Here is a 16,776-nt window from a genome sequence, read left to right as displayed (position 1 = left end):
CTTACAAATAAATAGAACAAATACTAATAGCAGAAAATAATGATTTTATTATACTGTATTATTCCTAAAGCACTTGTGACAAACCTGGTGAAATCCCTTTATTGCTGGATAATCCCATATCTCACAACTGATAATAGTGAAGTGTTTTCCAGTAACACCTCATATGTAGACGACCTCTCCACTCTTACCATTCGAAAGGAAAACACTATGTTAAGAGAGGCTGAAAAGATAACTCTCTTCTCCTTTGCTGTATGTATGCTACATGGTTTGTTAAGTACTCTTAGTGTCATGGTAGCATAGTTTGTCTTGTTTTACTTGTAAAACCTTACAAATGGGGTTGGTGTTGATAGACAAATCACCTTAGGCACTTGAATATTAAATGTATGAACACAGAATTGTTCTTCTTATAATCATTTTGAAAGGCTTTGTAAAGCTATCTTCACTGTTATGTCTGGATCACAAGTATGTTTTTTTTACCACTGAACAGCTAAATGTCTCCTCTTTATAAGTATATTCCATGTATTTACAGTATGTAGAAGTTGCCTAGTAATGATGATGGTGGATGAATTTGTCTTTCATTGTAACCAGGCAGCGGTGTAAGTTAGAAGGTGCACAACAGAAACATGAGAATTGAATCAAATAATTACAGTATAGGCTTATAATGTACTGTACATGTGACTTCTACTACAAGTAAGGTTATAGAAACAATTATGAAATCAAAATCAGAGGATAAAGTATGTGGAAATTAGATCCTAGGAAATAGTTAACATGGATTTAGAAGGTAACCAAATGGGCTAAAATAGAAAACAGAGAGTACAGATAAGAGCCGAATGCTGAACTTGGGGCGATATAATAAGTGCAGTACCTCAAAGCTCTGTACTTAGTTCAGTAAGGAGTCATCTTCCTATTTTATGTTATAAATCTAAAAGATCTAGTTTGCATTACAGTTATAGAAACTAATCAACACATTTGCAGATGATGCCAAAACAGGAAGATTAGTAAACACTGCAGAAGCGTCAAATGAAATTGAGAAAGGTTTAGACAAAACCACCAGGCAGATGATGATGTTAAATGTTGATAAGTACAGGTTCTGCATGCAGGTAGATAAAATAAACTACTGGTATAAATACATAACTGGAAACACTAAGCTAGAAGATGCTACCTGTCACGCCCTCTGCAGCCAGAGGGCGCTCCTTCTCTGTCCTTTCCCTAGTTTCCGGTCTGCTGTCCTTTCTGTCCCTCTCTTCCTTGGGCTATATATTTCCGGGTCTTGCACTCTGTCCTCGCTCAGCATTGATGTTCGGATGTCCTGAGACCCGCCTAGCACCAGGGCGCCCCACGTCTGCTCCCTGAGGGCATAGGTTTCTATAAGGCATTCCTGAACTCTTAGCACTAATGAGCCCGGGCCTTTTTCCCGTCTTGCCGCTACGCATATGGGTCTTTTTCTGCTCTCCTGCTCCCCACGGTTAGTCCCTTTGGACGTCCGTGACACTACCTATGAAACAGATTTGGTGCTGATAATGTTAGCGAGTAATAAAAAAAAGCAAACAGAATGTTATGATATATTGCTGAAAGTGTAGAATTTAATCAAGATTTGTTATGCTGATGTTGTATACTACACTAATAAGAACCTTTCTTATTTTGGGGGGAATATTGTTGATCACAGTGTTATAGAAAATATATTCTATCTCTAGAATCAGTTCAAAGAAGAGCAACTAGTTATGTTTCAGGGCTTAAGGGAATGTCCAACACTAACAGGCTATCGGATCTGAACCTTTTTAGTCTTTTTAGAACACACAAGACTATAAGAGGATCTGATACAAGTATTCAAAATCCTGACAAAAAAGGCCTGACAAAGTCATCTTCATGGACTTCTTCAGACTTTAGAGTGAAATACAGAGGATGCAAGTGAAAACTATTTAGAAGTGCATTTAAAAAACAGGAATAGGAGAAATGTCTTTACCCAATGTGTTGCGGGAGTGTGGAACAAGCTACCCAGCCATGCTGTTAACTCTGGTAACCTAGCTTCTTTCAAGAAACAAGGATCAATAACATACAGTACTAACTACCAAATGGGCTAGTAGGGGTGAATGGTCTTCTCTAATGTGTAACTGTTCTTATGTTCTTACATTCTTACTGTATGTGCTGGCCTGAAAATCATATTAGGGTATGATCTGGCCTTCTGCTTCAATTCAAGAAAAGAATGCATGGCAACTCTACGATATATGAAGAGATAATAACATATCTGAAAACAATAAATATAAACATTTTGCCATTTGATTTTAGTTAATTATTTTTGCAAAAATATAGTATTAGTTACAGCAGTAGTAGTGTCAAATACAATACAGTATTGCACTGTCATTCTAAAAACAATATGAATCAGAGCAGAGCTTTGTTTTTGTTGACTTCAACATGTCATTATAAGAATACAGTTTAGAAAACTATGCATTTAAATTGAGGGTAAATAATAACTACTTGTTTGTTCTTCTGTTTTTTGCACATAAACAGATGTTTGTTTAGAACAAGACTGATATTAAATACAAGTTAAGGGAGACCAGGTGTGGCATGAGCGCAGGTATGACTTATTCATGAATAATATGGAAAGTGAAGGAAAAAATGTCCTCACATTAATTTTCTTGTACGATACCATTTTCTTGTTCTGTTAAAAAACAGAAGCCTCTTCTAGAAATAAACAAAGTCAACATAAACAGTCTAGTACATGTTATTCCGAGAACTCAGGTTCCCTAAAGACAGCTTAAAAAAAGAAATGATGATGAACCTTTTACCCCTTGTTGCTCTATCTGTGATCAAAAGTTGGTTTGTTAACTTTTGCAAACATTCTACAGCATTCCACAGCCACTGGAACATTAGATAAGATGTACAGTATGTTTGCATTCAGGGAATGTTATAATATATTTTGTTTGATTTTGTTCAAACATTTTTTGCTATTTTTTGTTTCTTGTGACTTTTCATTTTTATTCTTTGTGAAAAGAATTGTCATGTCATATTTCTTACATGAAAAAAACAGCAAATTTTCACAATAATTCTTGCACTCCATTCCATGAATTCTGCCTTGAAGCATTTATAAGAAGATTCACATGATACTTGGAATGTATATTATAAGTATCCTGTTGAAACATGCAGCATCTATCAGAAACCCAGAGGGACAGCACAAAGTGGGCTGTCAAGGTGCTGAGCAAAAGATCTGTCATTGAAGCTTCTTTTTGTTAGATTATTGTGACATTTTTAATTAACTTCCACTCTGCATGTTAATTTACTGTATGTAAATCAAGGCCTTTTGTCATATGGCTAACAAAAGTCTTTTATTCTGCTTTCAATTGCTAATTTTAAGAGTTTCATTATCTAATAGGTAGAATCACATGTCAGTAATAAACACATTGTAAAATCACATTTCACCACATGGGTCAATATACCTGCACATTCAAAATTACATCTAAAACAGTATTTACAGTATGTAGTGCATTTAAGCAAAAGCTAATTTCATGTTCTCTGTAATACAGGAAAAATACCTGGTTACTCAAATACACAGTATTTAATTAACATAAATTGCTTATGTTATTGAAAAAGAAACGACTCAAATATCACAAACTAGGAATACATACTGTAGTAACTATTGTAAGTTCCCATAAGAACTCTAGAATTTGTTAAGGAGCACCTGCTACTGAGTTTTGTGAAATAGCAGTCTATACAGTATATATAGTATACAGTATAGACTTTTATCTCCTTTTATCTATTTGTCCTTGGTGCAGATAGCAGCTGATTTTGTTGGCAAGCTGTAAAAAAAAGCTGCACGTACTTGTTAGTCACCTTCCCTGAGCACTTTCAAATCAATACTCAAAACCTCCGCCTTTATTAGGGCTTTTATTTAACTGGGTCTGTGTCTCCCCCTTTGCTTTCCTACTGTATTCCCAACCCTTACTGTAATTATGTTATTCTTCTGTCCTCTCTTGTGAACTTTCTTTCCCACTGTAGAACACTTCGAGAAGCCACTTTTAAAGGTGCTATATGAAATAAAGTTAATTATAAATTGTGTTTGCAATATGCTGTAACTGATATAGCATAATGTTTTATTTACTGCATGCTTTTTAAGAGAACTGCAAGTTGTCAGTTCGGCTAACATAAAGTGGATTTCTAGTATCCAGTTTTTTGTACAGCTATACTACATTCTCAATAAGAGAAGTAGTATTGATCGTGTATGTAAAGGATGGTCAAATGCAAAGTTAGATCAAAAGTGAATATCAAAAACCAACACCTAACAAAATCAAAACCTTAATCCAATTGCCCAGCACTTTCATTGTAAACTCAGCAATTGATGCTTGCTAGAAAAGTGGCAAAAAACAAGGTGGGTTATGGAACCCGAAACAGATAAAGAAGTAAACACAAACCAAAAATACCCAAAACATGGTTAGTTAAGTGCATAGAGCCATATTGATTGATCACCTTTGACAAATGAAACACCACCACTCCCTTTAATACAAATTACTTCTATACTGGATCTGGGCACCTGAAGAGAGGTTTGTTTGCACTGCAGAAAAATTAAACAAAAAAAACTCTCAGGTAATTCTCAGAAATGCAGTGCTAATAGAAGGAAGTGTTAATGTACAACAGATGATAAACTACAATTTGTGAAGAAATTTGATAAAACTGCTTTTCTAGCCAATGTAATAAGAGGCACTAATCCATTGCATTTGCCCCAATAGGAATGCAAATTCCACATAACTGAATTAATGGTAAATTCATTTGAAAAACTGGCTGTTTCTGAATGCTTTTCTGAATTTCCACCTTAAGTGACCTTTAGTGACGTGATAATGATTTTGTTTTAATGACTGTCTAAATACAAACGTTATATTTAACTCCCAGATACAAACAGTCACAGGACACATTCCAGGCTACTTCATAATTCCACATAATTCCTTCATACTTTTTGAATTTCTTTCAGCCATTTCAGAAGTTATTAAAAAACGTGACCACATATTTACAAAAACTCAGTTCTTTCAACCATATCCTACATACTTTCATCACTGTTACATGCGTTTTTTAAATCAATGTAACTAAACACAGAGCTAAAGATGGATATAAGCTGTACCTGATCTGGCACTGTCTTTTGTTAATTGGCATATTATTATTAATTCACGGAAAATGTTATTTTTCCTGTAGATACATGATACTATTTATATTTTCTCGATATAAGTAATCTAGACAAATGATTTTTTATGCTCCACTGATATTGTTCTCTCCATGCAAACCTTTTAAATGGATGTTATTTAATATGATTCCTCTCCTGGCTTTGCCTTATCCTGTTTAAGCTGTCTGTTTCTAATCAGTCTGTCTCTAATCAGCATAGATTACCTCTCCCTCTTTGCTTCTGGGAGTCATAGCTTACATACAGTACATACTAATTCCACTCCATGTTTACATTCTTTCCAGTGTGTTTAAAATGGTTAGGGTGCCACATCAATGTTTTCATTTCGTTTTAATATTTTCTGCAATCTGAGGAGATGCAAAACACACATCTTTAGATGTTAGCCAGTATCATGTAGAAAACAGCTAACACAGAACTTACCTTTAAACACATCTTTAACAAAGGTTACTGAAGCTTAAGAAAATGCTTAAAAGGTACTTGAGGTTCGTCAAGCGTAAAACTATGGCCTTTGTCTTCATACACCATTAAATCATATACTGGGATCAGGATAGGACTATATAATTACACAGATATAATTATTTTATTGATATGTTTTTAAGCTTACAATACACTCCAGAGTTTGTCATACCTCCAATGAAATAGGAACAAAAGCACCATATTTGACATTATTAATTAGTCCAGAAAATATGAGAGTTGCATTTACAGTATACACACTCCTGCGGTTAATAGTTTGTCCATGTCCATTTTTGGCCATGCTTGAGCTGACAGAGGGAATCTGGTGTTTAAATAAAATATCTTGGTACAGTGCTATTGAAGTTTAAGATTCTTCCTATTATAATAAGGGCTCAAGTAGATGAAAGTAAATACCATCCTCAGAAATATATCCATATTTCACAATTGTTATGAATGATTTCTTAACATCAGCTTCACCTATTTGTGCCAAATATAATACATGTCCAGAAAGCTCAGGTTTTATCTTATCAGTCCATAAGACATGGTTACAATTGTCAATCAGATGTTGTTTGGCAAACGCAGTTTCCCTCATTTAAGAAGGCTTTGCAACCTGACCACGGATTCCACATTCATGCAGGTGACTTTGGATAGTAGTTGCCACTTTATGTTTGGAGATCTCAAACTATTGGTTTTATACTTACAGTTGCCTCCCAAACCACTTGTATCTATAGACCCTGGTGATACAATATATGTTCAACCTCCTCCTGGCATGATGGCTTCTAGTCTGAAATGTCATACAAATACATTCAAAAATGGTAGATTCAGCTTTTTGTGGATTTTTCTTCTTGCCACCTCCCTAATTTGTGGATACCATTTGCTATCTTTTTGCAATCTTCAGAGTGCTTTCTGACCTCAACCATGACACCTTCTGTGTCTTACAGTATTTTAATATCTCAGGTGAATAGGAAACTTTAGGAGGTCTCTATATAGTTCTGGAAGGTTCCATTGCTCTTTAAAAAGGTAGAATGTGATTGTAGACTTGTTTAAGTTGGATTGTATTTCAAATAATATATCAAGGTGTAAACAAGACTGACCCTCATGATTTCCAGAATTCAATTATTTTGTGTGACTAATATGTCTTGCAATGTTATTACAAATACAATATAACATTTTTGGAACTTTTTTAGGCAAGACACAATCCTAAATTTAATGTTTTATTGGATTGGATACTGTTCCATACATATTACTGTAAACAATCACATTTATGTAAAGCAACATATATTATCATCTATAATCAGTTTCTGAATTGATGCCATAATGATTATATCCTATTATCCACTATATGTTTGATGGTCATTTTAGCACCCAAAAACTCATTCTGAAAAAGACAGTATATAGACATACAGTATAAGCATTGAAGTCCTTGACAAAGTCCTTCAGATGAGTTGATTTTCATAGCATGTTTCTGATTTTTTAAATGATAAATACTGGAATTCAAAAAGGGTGAAATCAGGGTTTGATTTTACCATATTATAAATGCTAAATTATGCAGTGTTTACCTTCTATAACTGGTTTAACTTTGATACATTCTGAGCACAATTAATGTATCGTAGAGACACTGGACAAGTTCCAACTTTAGATTAAGACTGAGATAGTAGTACACTAATGGTGTATTTTAAAAGATTAGCTCTGGAAGAAAAACAAAAGGCACAACACACAAAATGCCAGAAATGTCCCAGTTTGGGCATGATCAAAAACACTGTTATGGAAAACAACAAACAAAAGAACATACTAGCGTGTGTATCATGGTGCCAGGAAAAACTTCTGCTAGACTTAAAAAACACCGGCAGTCTTAAAAACAAGCAAATTTTAAAATATTTGAACATACACCAGTTGTTGACTTCATAACTTTGAACTTTGTGACTGAGCTAGATTGGGATATCAGTGCAAGTACATGTACAAATGTTTCTTTTCATTAATTAAAACTGTACATACTCTAATACCTGCCTTTTATGGCAAATTTGTAAATTGCAGGTTACTGTAAGTTTGTCATGCAATGTAAATCACTTTCCATGTCAAGACATACAGTATGAAGAACATATGAAGAAACAACAATAGATGAAGTAACACATAATGATGTGGATACACATAGAAAAAAAACCATGGACATTTGTATTAAAAATCAAGTTTTACAATACAAGTAATACAAGTTTTAAAATAAATTGTTTTTGAAGGCTAGGTGCGTAACTGTAAAAATCTGTAAAAAACTGTAAAAAGTTATGGAGACTCAACACACAGGCAGAAATTAGACAGAAATTGATGAGAGGAGCTTTTGGGAAAAGTGTAATAGTTCAGACTGTTTTTGAGGAAGAATTATATTCTGTAACACCAATGTATAAAATCAAAATGTAAAACTCTGTCTTAATGTTAATTATTCCATTTAAATGTGAAGCCCTCACTAAATGTGAAATTATTTGTGCCTAAATGTAGTATCTTGCTTCCTACTGAATCCTCCTTTAATAGTATTTTTATGTCCTTTTTTGTTATAACAGTTTAAGGTGAGGGAAATTTGCCTTTAAATCATTTTCTCAGTTAAAAGTCAAATGAAAAACCTTATCTTTACAAGGTCTAATTTGCTTCTATCCTTTTTACATTATGCTGCATTCAGAGCTATAAGAACTCAGACAATATTAAATATATATTGCAGTGAAAACCAATGTCTGTGAGGTCGTCTAATGTAGATTGTAATTTCACTCAACAAACATTCCCTTGCTTATGCATTTCCATGCAGTATTGTGAGCCTGAAAAACTTTCTTTCATATAGAAAACTTTCTATATAATTTGCTGTCATATAGCAATTAAAGGATTCTTTGAGAAATTAGGATTATTCAACATGTTAAGGGCATACAAATCTTTGACAGTGTGTTTATTCCAACGGTAAGAATCCTCCAACCATTAACTGTGGCAAGTTAGAGCCAAGATGAACAAAGTGAAAGCCAGGAACCTGAATAGGAGTCTAGTCCATTGCAGGACTCACACATAGAGATGCAATTTACAGATACCTAGCCAGCCATGTCTTTGGAAAGTGGAAAGAAACCAGAATACATGGTGAAAACCCACATGGACACACTAAAAACATCCAAATGCCACACATGCACATTCTGAAAACAAACCCAAGAGCTGTGAGGCACCAGTATTGTCTGTCATGCCACTTTGTTGCCTAACCAACATTAATAATGAGACAAACTGAGAAATGTTAGCTGTTTTAACTTCAATATGATGAATATGAAGTTGTTCCTTCATATTAAGATAGAAAATAATGATCTTATTCTAATATTAGTTTCTAATTCTCTTCAATGCTTTTTCACAATATATTTTAATGTTGTGAAAATGAATTATGATCTTCTCTTGTCCCTGTCCATTTCTATCATGCCACTCTGGAATTTTGATTAATAAAAGCGTTAACTTTTACTATGAACACAAAAACAGTACTCTCTTCTCTTCTGTGTCAGGTCTAATATAAAGACTTCTTTCTTTAGGTTATGCAGTGTTGTTATTACCTCTACAGAGAATTTGGACTTTACAGAGCATAGCAATTTTTGCATGCTCTGTTGCTGCTTAAGAGGCCCTATCTTCTTCTCCTAAGAAATTAAAGAAAAAAAGTTTGATATTGAGCCAATAAACTGAAATCAGTGTCCATGCATCTCTTTGACAGATGCTGTGGGATTATTTATGTGCACAATGCAGAAAGAAGCTAGATTTTTTAAATCTCACCTCATGCAAATTACAACTAAGAACATAAGAATCAAGCCAAAATATAATGTTTTTTTTATCATGGTTTGATACTGAAGACGAGAGCTATACTGGGAATTCAAACACAGCCAGCCAAGAAAAGTTCACACATTTCTAAACGAGGTGAACTCGTTCAACCTATCCATGTGTTTCTGTTTAAGGTCTACACTTCCAATAACACCTTGTCATATTGCTTACCAGCAGTCACTCCAATTTATCAGCTATGAAGAGGAAACAACAGCTCTTCTCAGCCAAATTGACAGGCTTCTCTCAACTATGAAAACTAAGAAAACTGGAGGTCAAAATCAACCAAATGGTTATGACAAGACAAAAGGTAATTTGGCCAAACTGACAGCAGCTGATATGAGGTTAAGGTTAGAAATAATAAACCCCTGGACTAAACTATTTCAATGTAATGGTACAGTATATCATAACATAAACATGTGTCTCAAGAAAAACCAATGGGCTGAATAATTATTTACCACATTGTAGAATATAGTAAATTTTGAAAGCAATCAATTTTGAAGATGATGCTTTGCTTTGCTTTGTTATAGGAATGGTGGCAGCTTTAATATGAATTAATAAATGACAAACAATAAGTCTGCTTTCTATTTCTCACATTGCTTTGCTGCAAAAGCATGTGAAAGAAAATGGTTACTTCATGAACATGTGTGCCAATTACATACCATTTTTATTTCAGTTCTCTGAATGGATTTTATATCTATTGTTTCATCTTGTAAAGTATAAACTCATTTATTCTGTGCTTTATTTTAACTTGCCCGTCTAGGTCAAGTTTACTATATATAACATTAGCTAAATCAATAGGTTCCCAAATGGTATCCTTTCTAGGACTTACTGTACTCAATTTGTAACACTGAAGAATAGTGATTTACAAGAACAACGAACCTATATTGATTTTTGTCAGTTGAATACATTGTAGGATTTGAGGAAGAATAAAAATATTGCTTACTATTATTATTGTCTTAACAAAAAAAAAGTTTTTGTTAAAAAGTGGACATTCTTAGATGATGTTTCCATGTAGACCTAAATATACAGAGGTATATATCACGTATTTTAGTATGGTAGATAAGGTAAATCCATTGTGTAACAAAACATGCATAGGCAAAGTACTAAGTCTTTTGTTTAAATGATATCCCAGGCTTTCTTCCCTCTGAACAATAAAAGCAGATTTTAAAAGCAATCGTATCCTGTGACTCTTTATTCAATTTAATTTATTGCTCTGCCTCCTCAAACATACATATAATAACAGGGGCTGCCCCTTCAGACACAAACAGTATGCACATTAACTCTTTGCAAGACCCAGGAGATTTATATAATTCTTTCTCTCCTTTTCTCACACACATATGGAGCGATTAACTTGCAGTCCAACTATGGTTAATAATGCAATTCCAATTAATTTTCTGCAAGTCAGCATTTACTATCAAGCTCCATCTGTATTTATGGGATTCCTCTATGGAAGAAAATACTATTAGGGTTTAAAATCATAATGTAATCACGATGAAATCAATAGATTACAGCCTGAAGAGCCCCTCAGCCTGAGTACAAACAGCATCAAGAATTAAGTAGTGACCAGTAACTGGAAACTTTTCTAAGTTATGTACAGTAGATGCATTTTCAAAATGCGTCTATAATGACATACTGTAGCATGATCTAGAAATAATTGTGTTTCTTTTTTATTGTAAATACTGTATGTTATATATTTATAAAGTGATGCATTCCCATTTCTGGACCTATAAATGTACAAATGACGGGCTTACTCTAATAGAATCAATGCATTAATGTTAGAGGATAAAGTTCTATTGCCCAACAGAAAGGTTTCAAACCATACAGATTTGAAGTAATATTTTCTTCACAGTGTCCATTAAAAGCTGTTTACTTTTCTAATCAATAGGAATGCCTTGACATTTTGTAGATTGATAGATGGGTAGATTTGTCCATGACAAGTGGTCTGTCAAATGCAGTAAAGGCCAGAAAATGTAGCACTAAGGGTTCAAAATAAGAAAAAAATTAAAAGCTATAAATCTGATCCTGGGCCAAAAGGGTTAACTTGGGAGGCTTAGGAGGAAACAGATGAATCTCAAAGATGTTGACTATTGCCAAAATCATTTTTTTCTAACTGCGTATGCAGATGATTGAAATTCCCTGTGCTAGCTATGCTTTTCATGCCAAACCAACTGAGACTACACCCCATGAAATAATTAAACCATTTCACTGATATTCCAGAACAAGGTTTCTCAATTATATAAAAGCAATAAATCATTCTTAATAACAAAGTATCCTTTCTGGACTAAACCAATGGCATGGCATAAAGAGTACCCAAAACAAAATGGATTAGAAACCCATAGACAAGCAGAATGAACATGTAGTTTTATTAAATACAATTGCATGCTCTCTCTGGCTTTTCAATACTTTTGCCAAGAACAATAGTTAATATTCTCACAGATGTATGTCCTATTTTATGTTAACATAATGTCAAATGGCAAGCTCTTACAAAGAACTCTCATTGCTATGCAACACCTTTTCAGAAGTACCACAGTAAAGTATGATGGTAAATTTTCAAAGTATGCAATATTGAGTTGAAGTAATGGTACAAGTTGAAGGAAAGTACATTTAATACATAAAATTCACCCACCTATGCATTTCATTTAACTGTTTTACTGCATGCAAAAGTGAGTCAGGTTTTCGTATGGAAATGTAAAGAATAAACAGAGACCAAGCAATAACCTATAGTGTAATAAGACATACAGCTGTGCATGCCCATTTACTAAGGTGATTGATTAAATATATTTATTGCGCAGCCTTGTAGCTTAATGCCTTCAAGACCCTATTACTGGAACATGCTTAGTTCATATTATTGATGATTAACTCTTCTATCCATCAGGAATATGACTGCCTGTTATATTTTCTTAATAATAACAACACCTGCATACAGAAAGACAGGTGTCCTCAAATAATTCTTGAACCATATTTCCTACAAGGCGTCACACCATCACTGACAGCGTAATTTAAAGTGCCCACCTCTCATCTCAGAAGCTGAGGCAAGACTGTAGAAGACGGTCAAGAACGAAGTTCTGGCATTCCATGCAGAGCTGAAAGCTAACAAATAGTCGAAAGCTGCTGTGTCCAATTTTATAAGCAGACAAGGCACTCCTCCACTGGCCCTGGTTTCATAAAGAGGAAGCAAGTCTGTAAGGGAGCTAGGAACACAGCTTTCCTCACACTTCCTTCCAAGCATTCAAATCTACACCTCATTAATGCACTTTCGGGTCATAACTCTGTCCAAATTCAACATGCACACACCCTATTGCACAAAACAAAGATTACATCTCTTGAACCTCGCCTTTCTCTTTTTCCCCCGTAAAAACAACACAATTTATTTAGTTCTCACACACAAACACATAAAATTAATGATACTGCTTTAACAGCAACTTCTGTTTGTGGTTCAGCAATTTAACTACTAGTGGAGGGTATAGATACATAAAAACAACAATATATACAAGAGAGACAGCAAGCCACGTGATATGATACAACAAATTAAATGACTATTCTTTTACTAAGGAAATAGAAAACAAGAACGATAAGTCAATCCTTTTCCAGCAGGTCCATGACTAGAACACAAAAGGGCTTGGAGGCTCAACACAATACTTTAATAGATACTGTGTACTGTAATAAATAATGGCCAGAAGTATTCCTATAGTACTTCTTTTTCAGGAAAAGCAGCACCTTTTTCTAATTTTTAAATAAAACAAAAGAAGCAGACGACTACTGCTATTCACAACATTAATGCAATATTTACACTACAAGACCTAAGACATCATCATTATAGAAAATATAGAACTTATTCTGAAGAGCCTTCAACTGATCTACTGTACTGTATATCCATTCCTCATTCAAAACAAACTGCAAATGACCTAGAAATACAGTATATCACTGTAGTTTAATGTTGTTACAGAATAATTTGTTTATATTCAGTTTTTATTCTGAAGATGCTCAGTGAGGTTATGTAACATTATTATACAGCACATGGCAGACAGAAGGCTGAATTTCTGAAACAGTATATTTTCCAGTAGAGCTGTAGAAAATAAAGATATTAGGTACTGTAGATATTAATTAGCTCTTGCCCTTTTACAACGTTCAGAATGGCAGAACCATCTAAAGAGGCTCACTTATAATAAAGGCAGAACAGTTACGTGTCTTTATATATGCAAAAGTAAGAAATTAAAGTATTTTTAAATGTTTTTGCCCCCCTCAGTGTTGTGAAACAACCAAGGATAAATCCTGTGCATACCAATAATTCACAATGAGAGTGTTTTCAATATACACTATAAACCTGAAAGACATTTCTAGGCAGATAGATAGATCTGACCTCTTTGCACGAAAAAAAGTGTTTATAAAAATATTTGGATTGTAACTAAGGGCTGAGTCCATCAGTCACCGTCCCTCATGCTAACAGATGTCCCGAGCAAAGCCAGCGCTCTGCAATAAATGTTCTCTGAAAAACAGAATGCAATTGATTGCATAATAAGAGATGCACAAGTTTTAGCCCATGAGTGTAACTAAGTTCAAGGGAATGTTACAGAGGTCTCACTAAACAGAGTCCCATGATCCCACTAATGTGATACCATTGCAGGGAATGGACGTCTTTAAACACTCACTGCTGAGCAAATACAGAATTAATAGGAATCTATTTGAAGCTACTGTGACAGGGCTCACTGAGTACATACTGAGCCTATTATGGTAGAGGTACTCCCAAGGTCTCTCTAGACCATTCAGATCGCTTGTGCCAAGAGCATGGACTTTTGGATTAGGTGCCTGTACTTTGCTTAGATTTTCAGGTTTAGGTAGCTGTTATAGTTGTTCAAAGCTCAGTGTAGCCATCCCATCTATACTGGTCTCATTACCTAGGTAAAGTACACTAAGGCAAAGCAATCACTAGGTTTTCTGCAGAGTTTTGAGAGAGAGTATGCAATAGCACTCATTGAGTGAAAAAACAATCCTATTACTTTCATGTTACTCATATAGTTTCACAGCTGAGTTCAAATATTCATCATTTTATCCAAGTGAAAAAATAACATTTTTGTTGTGGCAAACAGTTAAATGGTTGTTTTGTTGAGCCAAGCTTTGCACATCTGTGTTTGGGTGTAAACACAGGCTGTATGCGGATTAATGCTCCTATATCTGAGAGCACAAAATCATCTTTCCCACTGGGAATGAGTCACAGTTTCCTGTGCTGCATTTTCTTACCACATCTGTATCCAGTCCAAAGCCTTAGTCTGTGTTGAGTTCTGTGTCTGTATCAGCTATTTTAGACCAGGGATTTTGGAAGAAAAATCAGTATTGTTTCTCTGTGCACAATCCCAGAGCTTTCAAACACTACACTGTAGGCATGTTGTAGAGATTACTTTGCTCACACTGTTATGGTCTTTTCCTGTTTACAATGATACACCCCCATGTGGGTTTTGACCAAAAGTGTTGTAAATATGATGATAGAGAGTCTGCATTATACATGTTTGAGCTCTTGTAATTGTCACATTTTAATGACCATATTGTTAACTATAGCCACTACTTCAATTAAAAAAAAAACAAAATACTCAAATCTACTATAGTAAATATAACAAACATGGCAAGAGCATCTGATAAGATTTGATCCTTGTTTAACACTTGGGAGTGGAATAGTCCATTCTGAAAAAGGAGGGGTATACAGTAGTTGTACTGTATGTATTACTTGTAAAGCAGTAGTAAAATTATTTAAATTAATATATGTGTGTGTCTGTGTATAATTTGAATGCACAGTATTTACATGTTGCTGATGTGGAGAAGTAGGTTTATAATGTTATGCACTCACTTTATTTAAGTAATACTGTAATTGTACAAGAAAGATTATTCATGCTTGGCTTGTTTGCAACTTTTTGGTATGCATGTTTTAGAGAAGATCAGAACTGCAAAAGGTACTGTACAGTATATTTTCATGACACCTGAAGAAGGCTTCACAGCCGAAACATTGTGTTTTTTCTCTCTTCTTTTTTTCAGCATGGAATAAACCTATTACTTGTTCCTTTGCAGCCTACGCATGCTGACGCAGCTAACCACCTGAACCTGTACAGTATATACCAGGCTTTAAAACACAGTACATTGTTTTCCCTTTAATTCTTGAAAATGTATCATTATTTGGGAATAGAATAAAAAATAAAAATTTTCTAGAGGTTATTAATTGCCTTGATAAGTTCTCACAGAAGTCATGAGATCAGATTCACAGCCCCTCATCATTAACTTTGAGACATAGTTTCCTTCTCCAAACAAACAGTTTGGATACAGCTTAAACCCCCCACTTTTCTCACCATCAGGCCCCAGACAAGGAACCTAGGAGACAAGCATTTTGTTGTATAAAAACACTGGACAACAAAAGCTAAGAATACAATAAAAATACCAACAATGAACACTGCGTTCCCTGAGAAGTTTGTTTGCATAACAATATATTAATTTGGTGTGTTTTCTTGGCATTTATAGAACAGAGCCAGTGACACTGTTTAGTTTAAAAACACTGAAAAGACTATAAAGTTTAAAATAAAGAAATTTTGAAAGACACACTCTTCAAGACATCCACATTATTACCCATATGGGAAATAGATGCTCCTTTGGCAGAATGCAGACTCTTTGCTTGCTCTTTCTATTTCTTAGACAGGGCCTAGAGGTGTTTAGAACTGAGTTTCTTTACAGATCACTGTAAACATCAATGTTAGAAACAATACTAATTGAAAGAATTCCCGGTTAAAATCCTGCCAGTCTGATAAGAAAAAATCATTATGATTTCAACAAAATCTAAGGCTGACAAATGATGTTTTCCAAATGAGTTAGCCCCCAAAACGTTTGACATTCAAAGTGTTTAAGCATTTACCAAATGAGTGATTTAATCCAGCAGATTAAAATTAATTGAATATATATATGTCACTGAGAGACTAAACATCTAAATTCCAGCAATAAAGCCACTACTGAAACATAGCAGCTTCTGTGAAAAAAAAGGATGTTAAAATTTACTACAGCCTGTTATTTAAGGAAAACTTGTTATTTTACAAACGTATTACTACATGAAAAGGAGAATACAGTTTAGTATGTTTCATTGTACTTTGCATGCAAAGTACAGTTCTTCAAATCTGACTGATAAAGTTTTTTAAGCACAAGATACAAAGAGAAAATTGATTTAAAAGATTGAGTTAAAAAGAGAAAAGATAAATAAAATGCTGTAATGCATGCTACACGTATGCAACTGCATTGAATTATGATATTTGGAATAGGCAAAGTAAAACAGCTGCACTATCCAAGTGACATTAAAAAAAAGCTTTAAATGT

The 16,776-nt window shown here is 34.3% G+C and overlaps 1 protein-coding gene across 11 annotated transcripts in view; it reads right to left on the bottom strand.

The window, feature by feature from the left end:
- Window positions 1–16,776, bottom strand: part of tns1b (tensin 1b) — a 254,799-nt gene that overhangs the window by 126,710 nt on the left and 111,313 nt on the right. Inside the window, exon 1 of one of the 11 annotated variants that reach the window (XM_015359181.2) lies at window positions 12,449–12,536. The exons of the other annotated variants lie outside the window; for them this stretch is intronic. The gene's annotated coding sequence lies outside the window, so the exon portion shown is untranslated. Of the gene's footprint in view, window positions 1–12,448; window positions 12,537–16,776 lie in introns of those variants that run through there. 11 annotated transcript variants of the gene reach the window in all.

Source organism: Lepisosteus oculatus, chromosome 12 (assembly GCF_040954835.1).
Source record: "Lepisosteus oculatus isolate fLepOcu1 chromosome 12, fLepOcu1.hap2, whole genome shotgun sequence".
NCBI lineage: Eukaryota > Metazoa > Chordata > Actinopteri > Semionotiformes > Lepisosteidae > Lepisosteus > Lepisosteus oculatus.
Note: the sequence above shows the minus strand (reverse complement) of the source record. Positions and strands in the feature narration are given on the sequence as shown.